The sequence below is a fragment of the Dioscorea cayenensis genome, chromosome 18 (assembly GCF_009730915.1).
Source record: "Dioscorea cayenensis subsp. rotundata cultivar TDr96_F1 chromosome 18, TDr96_F1_v2_PseudoChromosome.rev07_lg8_w22 25.fasta, whole genome shotgun sequence".
Taxonomy (NCBI): domain Eukaryota; kingdom Viridiplantae; phylum Streptophyta; class Magnoliopsida; order Dioscoreales; family Dioscoreaceae; genus Dioscorea; species Dioscorea cayenensis.
In genome coordinates this window covers 14524289-14538315 of record NC_052488.1, presented here as the reverse complement: position 1 = coordinate 14538315, position 14027 = coordinate 14524289, and the positions used below count along the sequence as shown (strand labels likewise).

Here is a 14027-nt window from a genome sequence, read left to right as displayed (position 1 = left end):
TTCATAGCCCCTTATCAAGGGGTTAGATACCATCTCAAAGAACACAATGGCAGGGCACCATTAAATCCCAAATAATTATTCAACCTTAGGCATTCTATGCCATGATCGAGAGTTGAGCAAGCATTTTCTATCCTAAAGAATCGATTCAAAATCCTTACTTCACATCCTTTTTTCCCATACAAGACCAAAGTCTTGCTAGTAATTGCATGTTGCATCATCCACAATTACATCGCCAGGGTTGATCAAAATGACCAAATTTTATGCAATAGAAACATGCAAGAAGAACATCTTGTTTTTATCACAATCTCGTTCACAATGAGAGTAACATGAGGAAAACAAGAAATTGGTTGAATTCAAGGATAACATTTACGATGAAATATGGTGGCAGTATAGTTCTCATATATGATCTTTATTGTTGACTTCACATACTAGATTTTCTCTAAGAACTTTGTGTTTTCTGTGCATCAGTTTTCTTTTTTCCATCCAACTATCTATTTTTCTATTTAATTATCTTTTCCAATATGTGTATGTGTTTTTATTCTAAAAAAATATTATAAAGAATTTTCATGGTTTTTATGTGTGTGTTAGAGTTAGAAGAACCATGGAGGGTAGCAATTGTCCGCTTGATGTTCCTAGTCCAAATGCTGCGAAAGGCAAGCATGATACCCTTAATAAAAGGTGAAGGAATGAATTTTACAATTACTTGATTCCGTTGTTGGTTAACCAAGCCAACAAAGGACTCAAGTGTGACAATTTTTCAAACAAGTAGCTTTTGTACATGTAGCAAGTGCTGTAAATGCAAAATTTGGCACTGATTTCACACCAGAAAATGGGGAAAACCATTATAGTACATTGAAGGCATGATATATTGAAATTAAGAAAGTTATAGAGTTAAGTAGGGCAAGTTGGGATGATGATTAAAAAATGATCATGCTTGACCAATTATCGTGTACACATACACTGAGGTTGTGTTTGGAACCCTTTTTGTTTTTCTATTTTTTATGTTAATTATCTGTTTAATTAAGTTGGTTGTGCACTTCTTTCCAAATGCAAGCCCTACAAAGCCCTTTATCAGCAATCCAATCAAGAATTATGAAGGTTTGAAGATTATTTGTCGAGATGACAATGCAATAGGGGTCATATGTGAAATTGCTTTATTCAGATTTTGGAGAAAAATATGGAATTGAGGGCAATGAAATTGAGAACTGCGAATCACCAAAATAACATGCAAACAGTGAGGAGGATGGAGATGGGAACTCTGGCCCTCCTGTGCCTAGCAACCTGGCCATCTTTTCTACACTTCCACAGTGGGCCAAAGGATCAAAAAACAATTCCATGATGGGCAAACTTGTGAATGTCATTGGGGAAATGGCTGCTGCAATTAGGTGCCCATCGACTGATTAGAGACTTTGTATTCCAAGGTAATGGAGGTTGAGGGCTTCAGTGAACAAACCCTTGAGGAGGTGTTTTATCACTTACAAAAGAGGGAAAATTAAGCCCGTAGGTTCATAGTGAAGAGAATTGATATGCGACAAGCTTGGGTTAAGAAGTATCTCATCCGAGATGGTTGATCTACATACAAGTTAGAAAATTGTGTTGGGGAAATTGTCTGCTTCATGCATTATCTACATCTATGATTTTCTTTTATTTCCTCCACCACGCATTAATTGCATTGCATGCATGCTAATAAAACAATCATGAGTGCCCATTTTTGTTTCCTTTGTTGCACCTTTTGTGCATGGGCCTTATTTATGTTGCATGTAGATTATAGTTGTTGTGCCTTTACTATCAACTGTGGACTCTACTTTTATGTTTATGTTTATTAGATACCCTGGCTCCATTGGATGTTGTTTTGGTTTGTGTTATGTGTGTATGTTGAACTTTCTCATTTGATGTTGTTTTCAACTTCTGTTTACATTTTCAGATATTCCATATGCATTAATATCCTGTTCAATATGTTTTTAGTTATTTGGGAAATGTGATGTCATTACATGTTATGGTTTCCTTTCTTAATTATTTTGATCATTAAGTTTTTTAATTTGATTACTTCACCTTTTTTTTTAGCATGTTACAATGTGCTTTGTGATTCCATCTGCCTCTCATGGTTAGCAAGCTTTATTTAATTTCGGTCTATAGTGGCATAATCAATGTAGATTTCATGGTTGGCAAACTTTATTTACGATCCTATTGTAATGTATCTTTTCTATAACTTTGACCTGTTTTTCTTGTTCCTTGTATTTTTTTTTTGGTATTGTATAACTCCATATTGCAATTTCAAGGTCTCTGTGTGTTATTTGAGCTAATGTTCATACTCTGTTCTCATGTTGTGTGTACACTTCTTGCATGATTTTGTTATTATGGTGATGATGATGGCAATGTTTACATGGTGCACTGAGCCAATGGTTTTCCTTATTGGTTATGGTTGTTGTTGAATGTGAACATAGTTGACCACACTTTCAGGCATCTAGATGCTTTGGCTGGGCAATCCATTACAACCATAAAGCGTCCAGCTGTGGTAAGTTGGTTAAGAGAATATTAGTTGTTTGTCCCCATAACTAGGGATGAGTATGGGGGTAGTGGGCATGCAATGCCTCCACTTCAGTCTACTCATTCCAAATTAGGAGCAATCAATGGCATTGATGTGCATTAAGGTTTTTTTATTTGGTTTTTGGTTTTTTGTTGTTGTTGTTGTTTCACATATATGTTGGAACTTGCAATGGCAATGAAATGTCATATGGTTGTTATTTGTCACCTAAGCTATGCTATGAAAGTCCAACAACTATCATCATCTCGGTGGTTCTAACAGATGAAGCCTATTCAAGGATCTTGTAGGACAATTGGAATCTACTTGTTGGGAAAAGTAATTTCTCGTTTGTTGGAGGTGGAGCTGAAGATGGCGATCATGCCTTACTGTCTAATTTCATCATTTTTTCTATATTTTGATTACATGTGAAACTGACCACACTTGGGGTATGATTGTATTCTGAAATAGTTTAATCATGTAAAAACACTCACTAGAAGTTATTTTAATGAAATATAATAGTTATATCATTATGAGTGTGGAATTTGTATGAATGTGCAGTTCTTTATAGTTGTATTTTAATTATAATACTGCAGTCATCTCAAACTGTATGACATATTGTATTGCTCACTTTAAGCAAGGCGAATTAAACAAATAATTGAGGTTTGTTTTCCATGGTTTTTAATAATATATTACTATGGTTTTTAATAATATATTACTTGAAAGTACTTTTTTTTTGAGATTGCAAGCGAAGGAAATACTTTTCATTGCATTACAATTGTGTATTGCCTAGGTAAAGAATCATTGAGCTTGAAAAAGTTAATGGTGCATGAATATTTTGATTATGTCAATAAATCAGTCCGGTTAAATCACACTTCACATTTAATTTATTCATTTAGAAATTTCAAAAAAATTATAAAAATAGCTATAGTTTAAAATTTTAAGTACTAATCCATAAAAAAATTTAACAAATCTAAATAAAAATTTGTCTAGATCAAACGTAATTAAAGTTTCAATTTGAAGATCTTCCAAAAACAAAATTGTAGGGGTAATCTCACCAAATACTGAAGTGGTGACTGGATCCCCTCTTCTATGCAAACCAAACACCGTGAACTGTCGAAGTCACAATTTCCAGAATTTGTATTCCACCATCCAAACAAAGGAACTGGTCATTGTTCTCCCACTTCCCACTACAACCAAACACACTGAACTGGGTACTTCAGCTGAAGTCCTAACTTCCACCGAAGTGGCACTTCCGGACTTCAGCCACTTTGGTGGAGAACTTCTAAACAAAACACCCCCTTAATGGATACCAATTTCTTGGTGGTTATTGCAATGTCTAAACTGGCATAATCATCCCTTACCTTTTGCCGTAGGGTTTGAAAGCTTTTGTTGTTATTGTATCTATGAAGGTGCTCACCATCCAATTCACTCATATTCTTTGATTTCCAATCCCTTTTTTGAAGTACTACTTTTACTCATGTACTACTTTCACCACCAAGTTCCCACACCAGCCTAGAGAAATTTGGCGTGAATAGTTTATGGGGGTTATTACTAGCTTTGTTGCAAAAAACGCCACATGCAATGTATAACTTTTTGTTCACAATACTTGGAGAATGTCCAAACAATATTTGATAAACCCTCATGTAATTTAAGAGAAGCGCACGATGAATATCATGCAAGATCTTACTTATTTCATAGTGGTGGAAAACCAATAGGCAACCCCAAAATAGCAAAATTGGATGATGTCTCATGGGCACAATCGCATCTATTATATTTAACTATAGTGAGAATAAGAATATTGTAATACATCAAGTACGCGGTTGTCATTCAAATTGTCGTGAGCTTGATAAGCAATTTACCAAGACTTTTCATGAATGGTTGGGGGATACTATAAGTGGCGGAAGAAGTCTAACCTTAATTCGATATAAACATTTAATTATTATTTCCTAAATACATGCATGTAACCTTCTTAGGTTTCTCGTGGAAGAATTGTGAGTGATGAAGTTAGGATTCTATCACAAGGTCCAAATAGAATTATTAAGCGATACAAAGGATTCATCATCAACGGACTTCATTTTCATACTAAATCTCATCAGAGATTGAGGAAAACTCAAAACTCTGGATGTCTTGTTAATTCTTCAACAACGAGTTATTCTAGCGCTAGTGATGGTAACCCACTGGAAAGAAATCTTGATTATTATGGGGTCTTGAATGATATTATTGAGTTACATTATTTTAAGAAGTTCAAGATTGTATTATTCCAATATGATTGGGCTGACATTAGTAGTAGTAGAGGAATCAAGAAAGACAAATTTGGATTTACAATGGTGAATTTTTCTTGATTAATCTACACAGGTGAAAATATACTTGATAGTTGGTATGTTGTCATACAAAATCAACCTAGGGAGGTGTTTGACACTGGTGATGAAGTAATAGAAAATAGTTCTTGAACTGAATGCTTTCCTACCACTAATGAGAGGATTTCTACTACCAATGTTGATGGCTAATGGGTTCGTGAAGATGTCAACGAGGATGTTTATGCATATTGATGATTAATTTACTCAATTTGATATGTACCAAACATTTCGAATTGTGGTATTAACCCTAAATGATCTATGTGTAACCTTATTTTTTAATTTGGATTGGTTATTATTTATCTTTTTGGACCAATTTCTAAGTTGCATTGGAATACATCTAATTAAGTGATTGTTCTTCCTTGCCTTTCTTCAACTTTACTAACAAGTTTATGATCCTTAATTTGAGCTGGTTTGTTTGGTTGATGTTTGGTTGAGGTCTTCAATGGTATTCACACTTATCTTTTAGAATTTGCAACATGTAAAGATTCATATATTTGTAATGTGCATGTTATACATACCTAATTACATATAGTGTACACCGGTGAAAATAATTTCCTGATTCTTGTAGCATTTCAGCTCTCAGTAAAATTGTCATTATTTGGAAGCCTTGGTTGGTTGTGTCACATGTTGGCATAATAATGTTTTAATCATTATTATTTGGTAACTTCAGTAAGGCACTATTTTGGATAGTCCTCTAGCTTTTAAAAATTTTTGCTCCAATTACTACTATCCAGTTTTGCATTAGTACAAATGCATATTCCCAGAGAAGCATTGTCAACTTTATAAATTTTCCTATATTTCTGTTTAATTGTTATGCTTTCTTAACTTTATTGTTCAGTATGTTTATGTCTTAGCAGTTGTATCTTATCCTTTTGACTGATTTGCAAATTGGTATTTTAAAAAGTATGAATATCCCTTGGCTTGCATGTCAATATATGTTTACTTGCTTTCATCTCTTACTGGGAGTATGAATTTTTAATTCTTTTTTACCTTTTTCGTGTTCGGAAAAATTTGATCAAGATATAAGTGGGATTGTTGCAACAACTTTTGACCAATTCTTTCCAAGCACTTTAAAGTGGTTTAGTTCCTATTATCGCGTGAGTAGATTTCTTGCAAATCAATTAAACAATTTTGCAAGTTCATTGCTTTGTGTTTTAGATCAACAAATTCATATCACTGAGGAGATTTCTATATTAATAATTTGGGTGTTGAGGTTCTCTAAGTAGTTTGTAGTCTTTTATGGTCAAATTTATATGCATTTTGCTGGTCAAACATTTGGATTATCTGAAATGTTATTTTTCTTACCTTGTTGATTGATCTTTTCTGTCTTGGATGGTTCTTGGCAACAGATAGATAGTATTCTCCCTTTACTTTCTCAGAGCGATGTTTTGGTGTTGTTTGTCATGGTAAATTGATCTCTTATTTTGTCATGTCATGTCTCTATATCACTTCCAATTTAGAACTTTGAGCTACAAAGTACTTTACTGGAAGTCATTGTGCTAGCATTGGTTCTTGTTTGTGGTGTATGAAGCTTCTGAAAAGGAGGCGACCCTTTGTTTTATTGTAGTAAATTCCTTGCTCATTATGTTAGTAATTGATGTAGAAGTAAACTTGTAGATCTACAAATCAAAGCAATAATCTATTGCCAAACTTAGTGTGACAAACCAGGTAGATTATAACAGTAAAATAGTACTAAATGTAACACTCTCTATACCTTTCCTGTTTCTTCTCATTGTATTGCCATGCAAGAGTAACTAAGAACCACTATGTGCAAGAGAGATAAGGAAGGAACCAAATGTATAGATTTATTGCTGCAACTAGGCATGCTTCTGCAAAATTAGCTTCATCCAATTAATTAGCCTTTTTTAAACATTAGCCATAGAGTTGTAAATCTGCATAATTGAGATTTCCTATTCTAGTTCATTGTTGTTGTTGACACCAAGAACAACTAAACATCTATCTCTTAGCATGTTCTCTTTGAAAATCATCTGGTTTCATCATCGTAACAGCAAAACATGGAGAACAAGGAGTCCTTCCTAATGGTGTAGAGTCTGTCCATGACTGGTTTGTTCTGTGTTTCATTCACTGTTGTTGCACAAGGTTTTATAGAATTGAAAGCTGTGGTAGTTACGTTGTTCTTTTAGACTTGGAGTAGTGTTATTAATAAATATCATAAGACAAGACAACAGAGTTTTCATTCAAAATCCGTAGTGGTTAATAAGCATATGCTGTGTAGTGGTGGAATTGTCTAAAAGTTTTTTCTTTAAAGGATTAAATAGTTCTATTGTTTTGACTTAATTATTGAGGATCACCAAATGTAAATTTTGTTTTATTGTTATTACAATAATCAGAGCCAAGAACTTTCAACATGAGCATTTTTAATAGGTTTGATTTATATTATTAACGAATTCCACATTTTCATGAGTAAGCCATCCTCAAAAAAATTCCCTAAAGTGTTGACTATGTTAATCATCTCCATAAGACTTTATGCGGCAACATTGTTGCAGTAAATTTTTATGTTTGGGTTGAACTCATACAAAGGCAAGGATCTCAAATCTTTCATTTTTTGTTCCAAATCATATTAATTTCAAAATGACTTGATAAGATGATATTCAACATGCTTGGATCATTGGTAAATGTAACAATCACATCATCATTATTTGGTTAAACAATTGTCCCAAAAAGGAATGGGAAGCTTAGAATTGGCATAAATTTGAGACCACACATGAATAATCAACTTTGAAGGAGTCATGGGCATTACATTCGGAGGAAAAAGTTTTGGCTAGTGCTAACCATTTGGGACAACCTGTTGGGCCGAAGCACAACCGCTATCTTCATTTTTAGGTATGCTTGCTCGATCTAGTCATAGGATTAGCCTCCAATATAAAAGTTGGCATAAAGTGCCAAAAAACATTAAAGGAGAAATTATTAAACTTCATTGAGGTATGGCTACATACTTAAATTTGTGTTATGATTACAATCCAATAAATGTTATTCGGGTTATAATATTAAACTTACATTATTTAGGGGTTTCACATATAGTTACATTTTGTTCCCAAAATTCCAAAAGACTATGTGCTTAAGTCTCTGGGAAAGAAATGGAGAGATTACAAACATGATTTGAGAAAATGATATTTCAAAAGAGAAGATGGATTGCAGGCAAACAAGGAGAAACTTCCAAAAAGGACCATTAGATGGCGGTGGGAAGAGTTAACTGGCTATTGGTATTAAAATAAAGGAGAGGTTAGTATTTTTTTCCCTCAAATATTAAAATTGTGATGCTTTGAGCATTATTTAATATACATGTCAATATGCAGGAAGCAGAACAAGTTGGGATTACATCTAGAAAGCAACAAAAAATATAAACACACCTCTGGGTCAAAAAGGTTTTACAAGAAGAGAAGAAGAAATGGTAAGAACTTGTGATGTTTATCAAGATTTATTGTTTGATTTTTTTTTTTAGTGAGTTTCACTATATTGTTAAACATTTCTTGTTATTTTGATGAGGTAGGAGGTTAATAGAGGAAGAAAAATAGGACATCTTGAGTTTTTTAAAGCAACTCATACAAAGAAGGATAGATCACATGTGAATGCAGTAACTCAACAAATTATGGTAATAATTACTTCTCTAATATTCTTCATATTAGTTGTTTCCTTCTTAAATCACATACTTATTAAAACAATTTTACATAAATTCAAGAAAAACCAAATGAAAATCTATCAGAATATGATGAAGGGGGTGAGGATGGGAACATAGTTGAAACTCAAATTTTGACTCAAGTAATTGGAATAGAGCAACATGGCCAATTAAGAGGACTTTGATTGGGTCTAACACCTACAAGTTATTATGGTTCAAGTAGCAATAGTACCATAGCATCAATCAACCATTCAAAGTGCATAGAGTGATACAAAGAAATCCAAGAGAAATTACAAAAGATGGAAGAACAACATCGACGAGAACATGATCAGTACAAAGCTGTTATTGATTTCTTGCAAAATCAGTTCCTTGGAGCTAGTAACCTTTTGCCTGACATAAACATCTCAACTTCACAATCTCAGGTATTTCAAACTTGTAAATTATTACTATCCTCATTTCTAGATTCTAAGCATGTAATTGTAGTTGCAGAATTAATCTACTGGACCTAAGATTTCTTGCGCTAATATAAGTAGTTTTAGTTCACAATTTCATGTAATTAATTAGAAATCAAAAATATTTTTGGTTCTATGGCCATCATCTAATGCTTTAAAATATAATTGTAGAATCAATCTTGAGGATCTCAGTGATGCACTACCGATTCAAAGTTGGAAACATGTTTTATTTGTGTGTGTGCGTGTTTTTTTTTCTTTTACATTTTGGTTATGTATGAACTTTGAATGGTGATGGTGTAAGGTTTTGTCAAAATTTTGTTTGTCATGGTTGCTAAACATTTGTGAATTAATTGTGAATGATGATGCTAATTTCTAAAGTGCTTTATGTACACAAAATATTTATTTGATACATTTCTCATATATTGTAATGGTGAAAAATGATGTTGCTTTAGGTAAAAATGTCAGAACAATGACGTTTGTCATATATGTGACAATACATTTCTCATATGTTCTCATATATTGATTGTGAATGATGTTGGTTTTTTAATTAGGTGAAAATGCTAAACAAAATAAAATGGGTTATTATTAAAAACTTGAAATTCATGGCGTTTTACAAACCAAATGCCAGTGAAGTAAACAAATTTAACATAATAAACTCTTTTGATTCATGGCATTTTTACAGCAAAATGGTAGTAACTTACCGGCATTTCCAAGCAAAATGCCGGCATATTGGGGACATTTAAAACATAAAATGCACGCTCATTCCTAGCCTTACCAAGTAAAATGATGTACATATCCCTGGCGTTTTTTGACATAAACGTGGCAGTAGATACAAACGTTTTATGTAAATGTGTGGCAATGTGGGCGGCATTTGTGTATGAAATGCTAGCGAAGTTAACCAAGGGTGGCGTTTATTTTTAAAATGCTTCCCATTGGGTGGTGTTTGCTAATAAAACACCAGCACTTCAGCGACGCTTGAGTCACCGGCGCTTGGATCACTATTTTTGTAAACCGCCACTGTGGTTTTTGTCGGTGTTTATAAACTCCAACATAAGATTAAAAAAACACCGGGAAAGGTCCTAGTGGTGTAATGTATCATGAAGCATGTTATGCTTGATTTAGTGAATTTCAAATGAATTTGCTTATCACCATTATTAGGCCAAACATGGATTGTGTAGTATGACTACATGCAGTTGAATAGTTGGGCATGGATCATGATAGTACAAAAGACTATAGTTGTTAAAACAATATCTAACATAATTATAAAGTTGTAGAGATTAACTGAGGGACATCCAAGTAACCTGATTAGCAGCCTACATATAACCAATTTTTTTTTGTATGGTTCGTAATATCTGAAATAATTATACAGTGCATGATAATCTTTGCTTGACTTGTTTGGCATCCTGCTATTAGTTTCACATTGAATAATTATACAGTGCATGATAAGCTTTGCAAAGCTTCAACTTATCTATAGTAACACCTTGTTCAGCATATCCACAAGATTACTTGAGCTAGGGATCTTCATCAAGGGTAAGATGCCACAACTATTTAATTCTCTAATAAAATGATATCTTAGTTGTATATGTTTTATCCTAACATCAAACACAGAATTCTTAGCAAGACGAATAGCACTTTGACTATCACTATAAAAAACACTGTCAATTTGTTTCTTTCCCAACTCCTGAAGAAGATTCTTTAACCAAATCATCTTCTTTTTCATGGCTAACTCCTGCTATGTAGGATCAACCATTTGTATTGCCTTAGGATAACATTGACGCTCACCATCTTCAGTCAGAAGTAAGTGATTTGCTGAAGGAGAATACCTTTGTGGAGATCATGAAACTCTGCTAGATTCCCTCAATTTTGCCTCTGGAATAACTGGAACTGCATCATTCCTATTTATGTTCCCTGAACCCTAGCTACATCTTGTAAGATCATCTTCTGTAATATCTTCCAACAAGGTAGTTTCTTTTTCATTTTGTTTCCTTGCAGCCTCAGAATCCATTGGATGCCTATCTGTGTACATTAGATTCTCATTAAATATGACATCCCTACTTCTAATTACTTTATACTTGATTCATACCAAAAATGGTACCCTATATCATCTGAGCCATAGCCAATGAAGACACACTTCCTTTCATTTAGATCAAGCTTACTTCTGTGGAAATCTTTATCAAGTACATAGGAAACACATTTTTATACCTTCAAGTATAAAAGAGTGACTTCTTTACCTTGCCACTCCTCCTCATGTATCTTGAACCCTAAAGGAACTGATGGTCCTCGATTAATGATGTAAGTTGCTGCATTTACTAATCTACCCAAAATATTTTTGACAATCCTGCATGAAGCAGCATACTCTTTGCCTTCTCATTCAAAGTTTTTTTCATCCTTTTAGCAATTACACTATGCTGAGGTGTCTTAGGAGTAGTTTTCTAATCCAATTCTTATCACAATAATCAATAAATTCATAGCTACTGTACTCACTGTCATTATCAGGCTTTAAACACTTGATTTTCAAGCTTGTTTCATTCTCAATAGCGGCTTTCCACATTTTGAAGATAGCAAAAACATCATATTTATACTTTAAGAAATAAACCCATATCTTTCTAGTAGAGTTACCAAAAAAATTTGATATAATAGTGTGATCCCCCAAATGAAGCAACTGATGTTGGCCCGTACACATCTGTATAAACTAGCTACAGCCTCTCAACCTTGGTCATCTTCCCTAATTTTGTAAAGGTAACCCTTTTTTGCTTTTCAAACACACATGGTTCACAGAAACCAACTTCTACGTTCTTCAATTATGGAATTTTCCCTTTAGAGACCAGCATTTTCATACCCTTCTCATTCATGTGACCGAGTCTTTGGTGCTTCAGAGTTGAAGGATCACCTCTACTAATAACTGTATTAGCTTAATTTGATGTTATTTCAATTATATACAAATCCCCCTATTTAAAACTATAACCAACAACCAAACTTCCTTTAATCTCCAAACTCTCATCATTAGCAAGATAAACTTTACCAAAATTTCCACATCTAATATTCAGCAGGAGAAGCATGAAATGAAGCACCGGAATCTATGATCAACGATTCAATCTAACACTCAACACAACAAACCAACGCATCATCTACATCATCAGTTATCGCATTAACAGACTTATCTTCCTTCTTTCTAGAATCTAAGAGAGTTGTGCACTGATTTCTAAAGTTGCCAGTTTTTTGGCAATTCCAGCATGTTATATCCTTGCAATTTTTGACTGACCCCTCTTCTTTGACTTTGACCTACCACACAACTAATTCTTCCCCTTTACATTTTTTTGGCTCTACTTTCTGTACTTAGTAAGAAATTTGATAATTCTCTTGAATTTCTTCTCCAAATATCATCTCCAATGATCAAATCCTGAATCCCTTCAACTGTCAGCTTAACAATCCCAGATGACCTACTAATGGCTGTAATTATTCCTGGCCAACTCTCAGGCAATGAAGACAACAACAAGAAATCTTGTACTTTATTAACGAATTTAATATCTACCAAGACCAATCTTAACAATATCAAATTAAATTCGTTTGTATGATCCATAACATAAGCACCTTCCTTCATCTTCGTGTTAACTAGTTGGAAAATCAAGAATACCTTGTTTGAAGCGAATTGCTTTTCATACGTATTAGATAATGCCTTGATCAAACCATATGTAGTCATCTCCTTAACAATGTTACAAGCAATGTTCTTAGCAAGTGTTAATCAAACGATGCCCAGAGCCTACTGAGTTAATGTGTCAGAGGTTTGAAGAACTTCGTTAATTCCTAGTCTGCCATCCATGTCTCTAGACCTGTAACTCTGTTGTCCAAATTTGGAGCTTGTGATTGCTGAAATCCCAGTGGTGCTGTAGGTCAAGACTGCCCCTGATTACTCAAAGAGAAGTTTTGGTGATTTTGCCACCCCAGATTGAATGTGTTGCTATAGGGATTGCCTTGTCCTTTCACAACATTCCCTACAAAGTCCACCTGCTCAACAGATACCGCGCCACCAATAGAAATAGGACAATTAGCTGAGGTATGTTTGCCTCCATACCCATCACAGTTCATCACTGCTGCCACTCTTGAGGAAGTAAAGTGTCTAACTTCTTACTCATTGCTTCCACTTGGGCTGCTAAGCATGTAACTGCATCAATCTCATGAAGATGGGCTACTTTCTTCATGTCACGAGCACTCCATTGATAACTATTCATAGTCATTTCTTCTCTCAGTTGTCGGGCGGCTTATGGGGTTTTACTTCCTAAGGTACCCCCTGCTGCAACGTCTAGTAATCGTTTTATGCTTGGATTCAAACCATTGTAAAAAATTTGAACAATCATCCAATCGAGGAATCCATGTTGAGGACATTTTTGTAGGAGATCCTTGAACCTTTCCCATGTCTCAAAGAGTGACTCCAATTCCATTTGTACAAAGGAAGATATTTCATTCCTGAGCTTTGCAGATTTTCCAGGGAGGAAGTATCGAGCCATGAAAGTTTACACCATCTCTTCCCTTGTAGTAATCGATGCTCAAAGTAATCAGTACAACCACTATTTTGCTTTCCCCTTTCATTTATAACCTAATTAATTTTGAGCATGCCACACAGTTCTAAAAAATTCTCGATGTGGTTATTTGGATCCTCATCAGCCATACCATTAAACTGCGCTGACTGCTGTACCATTTGAATAAAGCTTGGCTTATGCTCAAAATTCTGAGCTGTAATCAGTGGCCTGACAATACTGGACTATGTGCCAAGAAATGTGGGTCCTGCATAATCAGAGAGTGTCCTCTGTTGCTCATTCTGCTCAGCCATATTTTAGGTCCTTCAACTTATATCTCAGCTTGATAGTTCTATCCTTGTGCAAGTTCCTGTACCTATCTATGAATTCTCTGCTCAATCTCCGGATCACCTTCAACTAATGCCGAAGGGTTTCCTTGGGTCATAACCTAGAGCTGAAATAAAGAAAAGAAAAACAAATCAGAACGATGAAAGAATAAGAAAGTGTGAAATAGACTAAATGATGAATAGCTAAAATAGCAAA

General features: G+C 34.3%; 1 non-coding gene across 1 annotated transcript; it reads left to right on the top strand.

Moving 5' to 3' along the window:
* The first annotated feature begins 13335 nt into the window (after positions 1-13335).
* LOC120283138 lies at positions 13336-13442 on the top strand. The gene has a single exon (XR_005543139.1). It is a non-coding gene; the product is annotated as a small nucleolar RNA R71 (small nucleolar RNA).
* Positions 13443-14027: the final 585 nt, after the last annotated feature.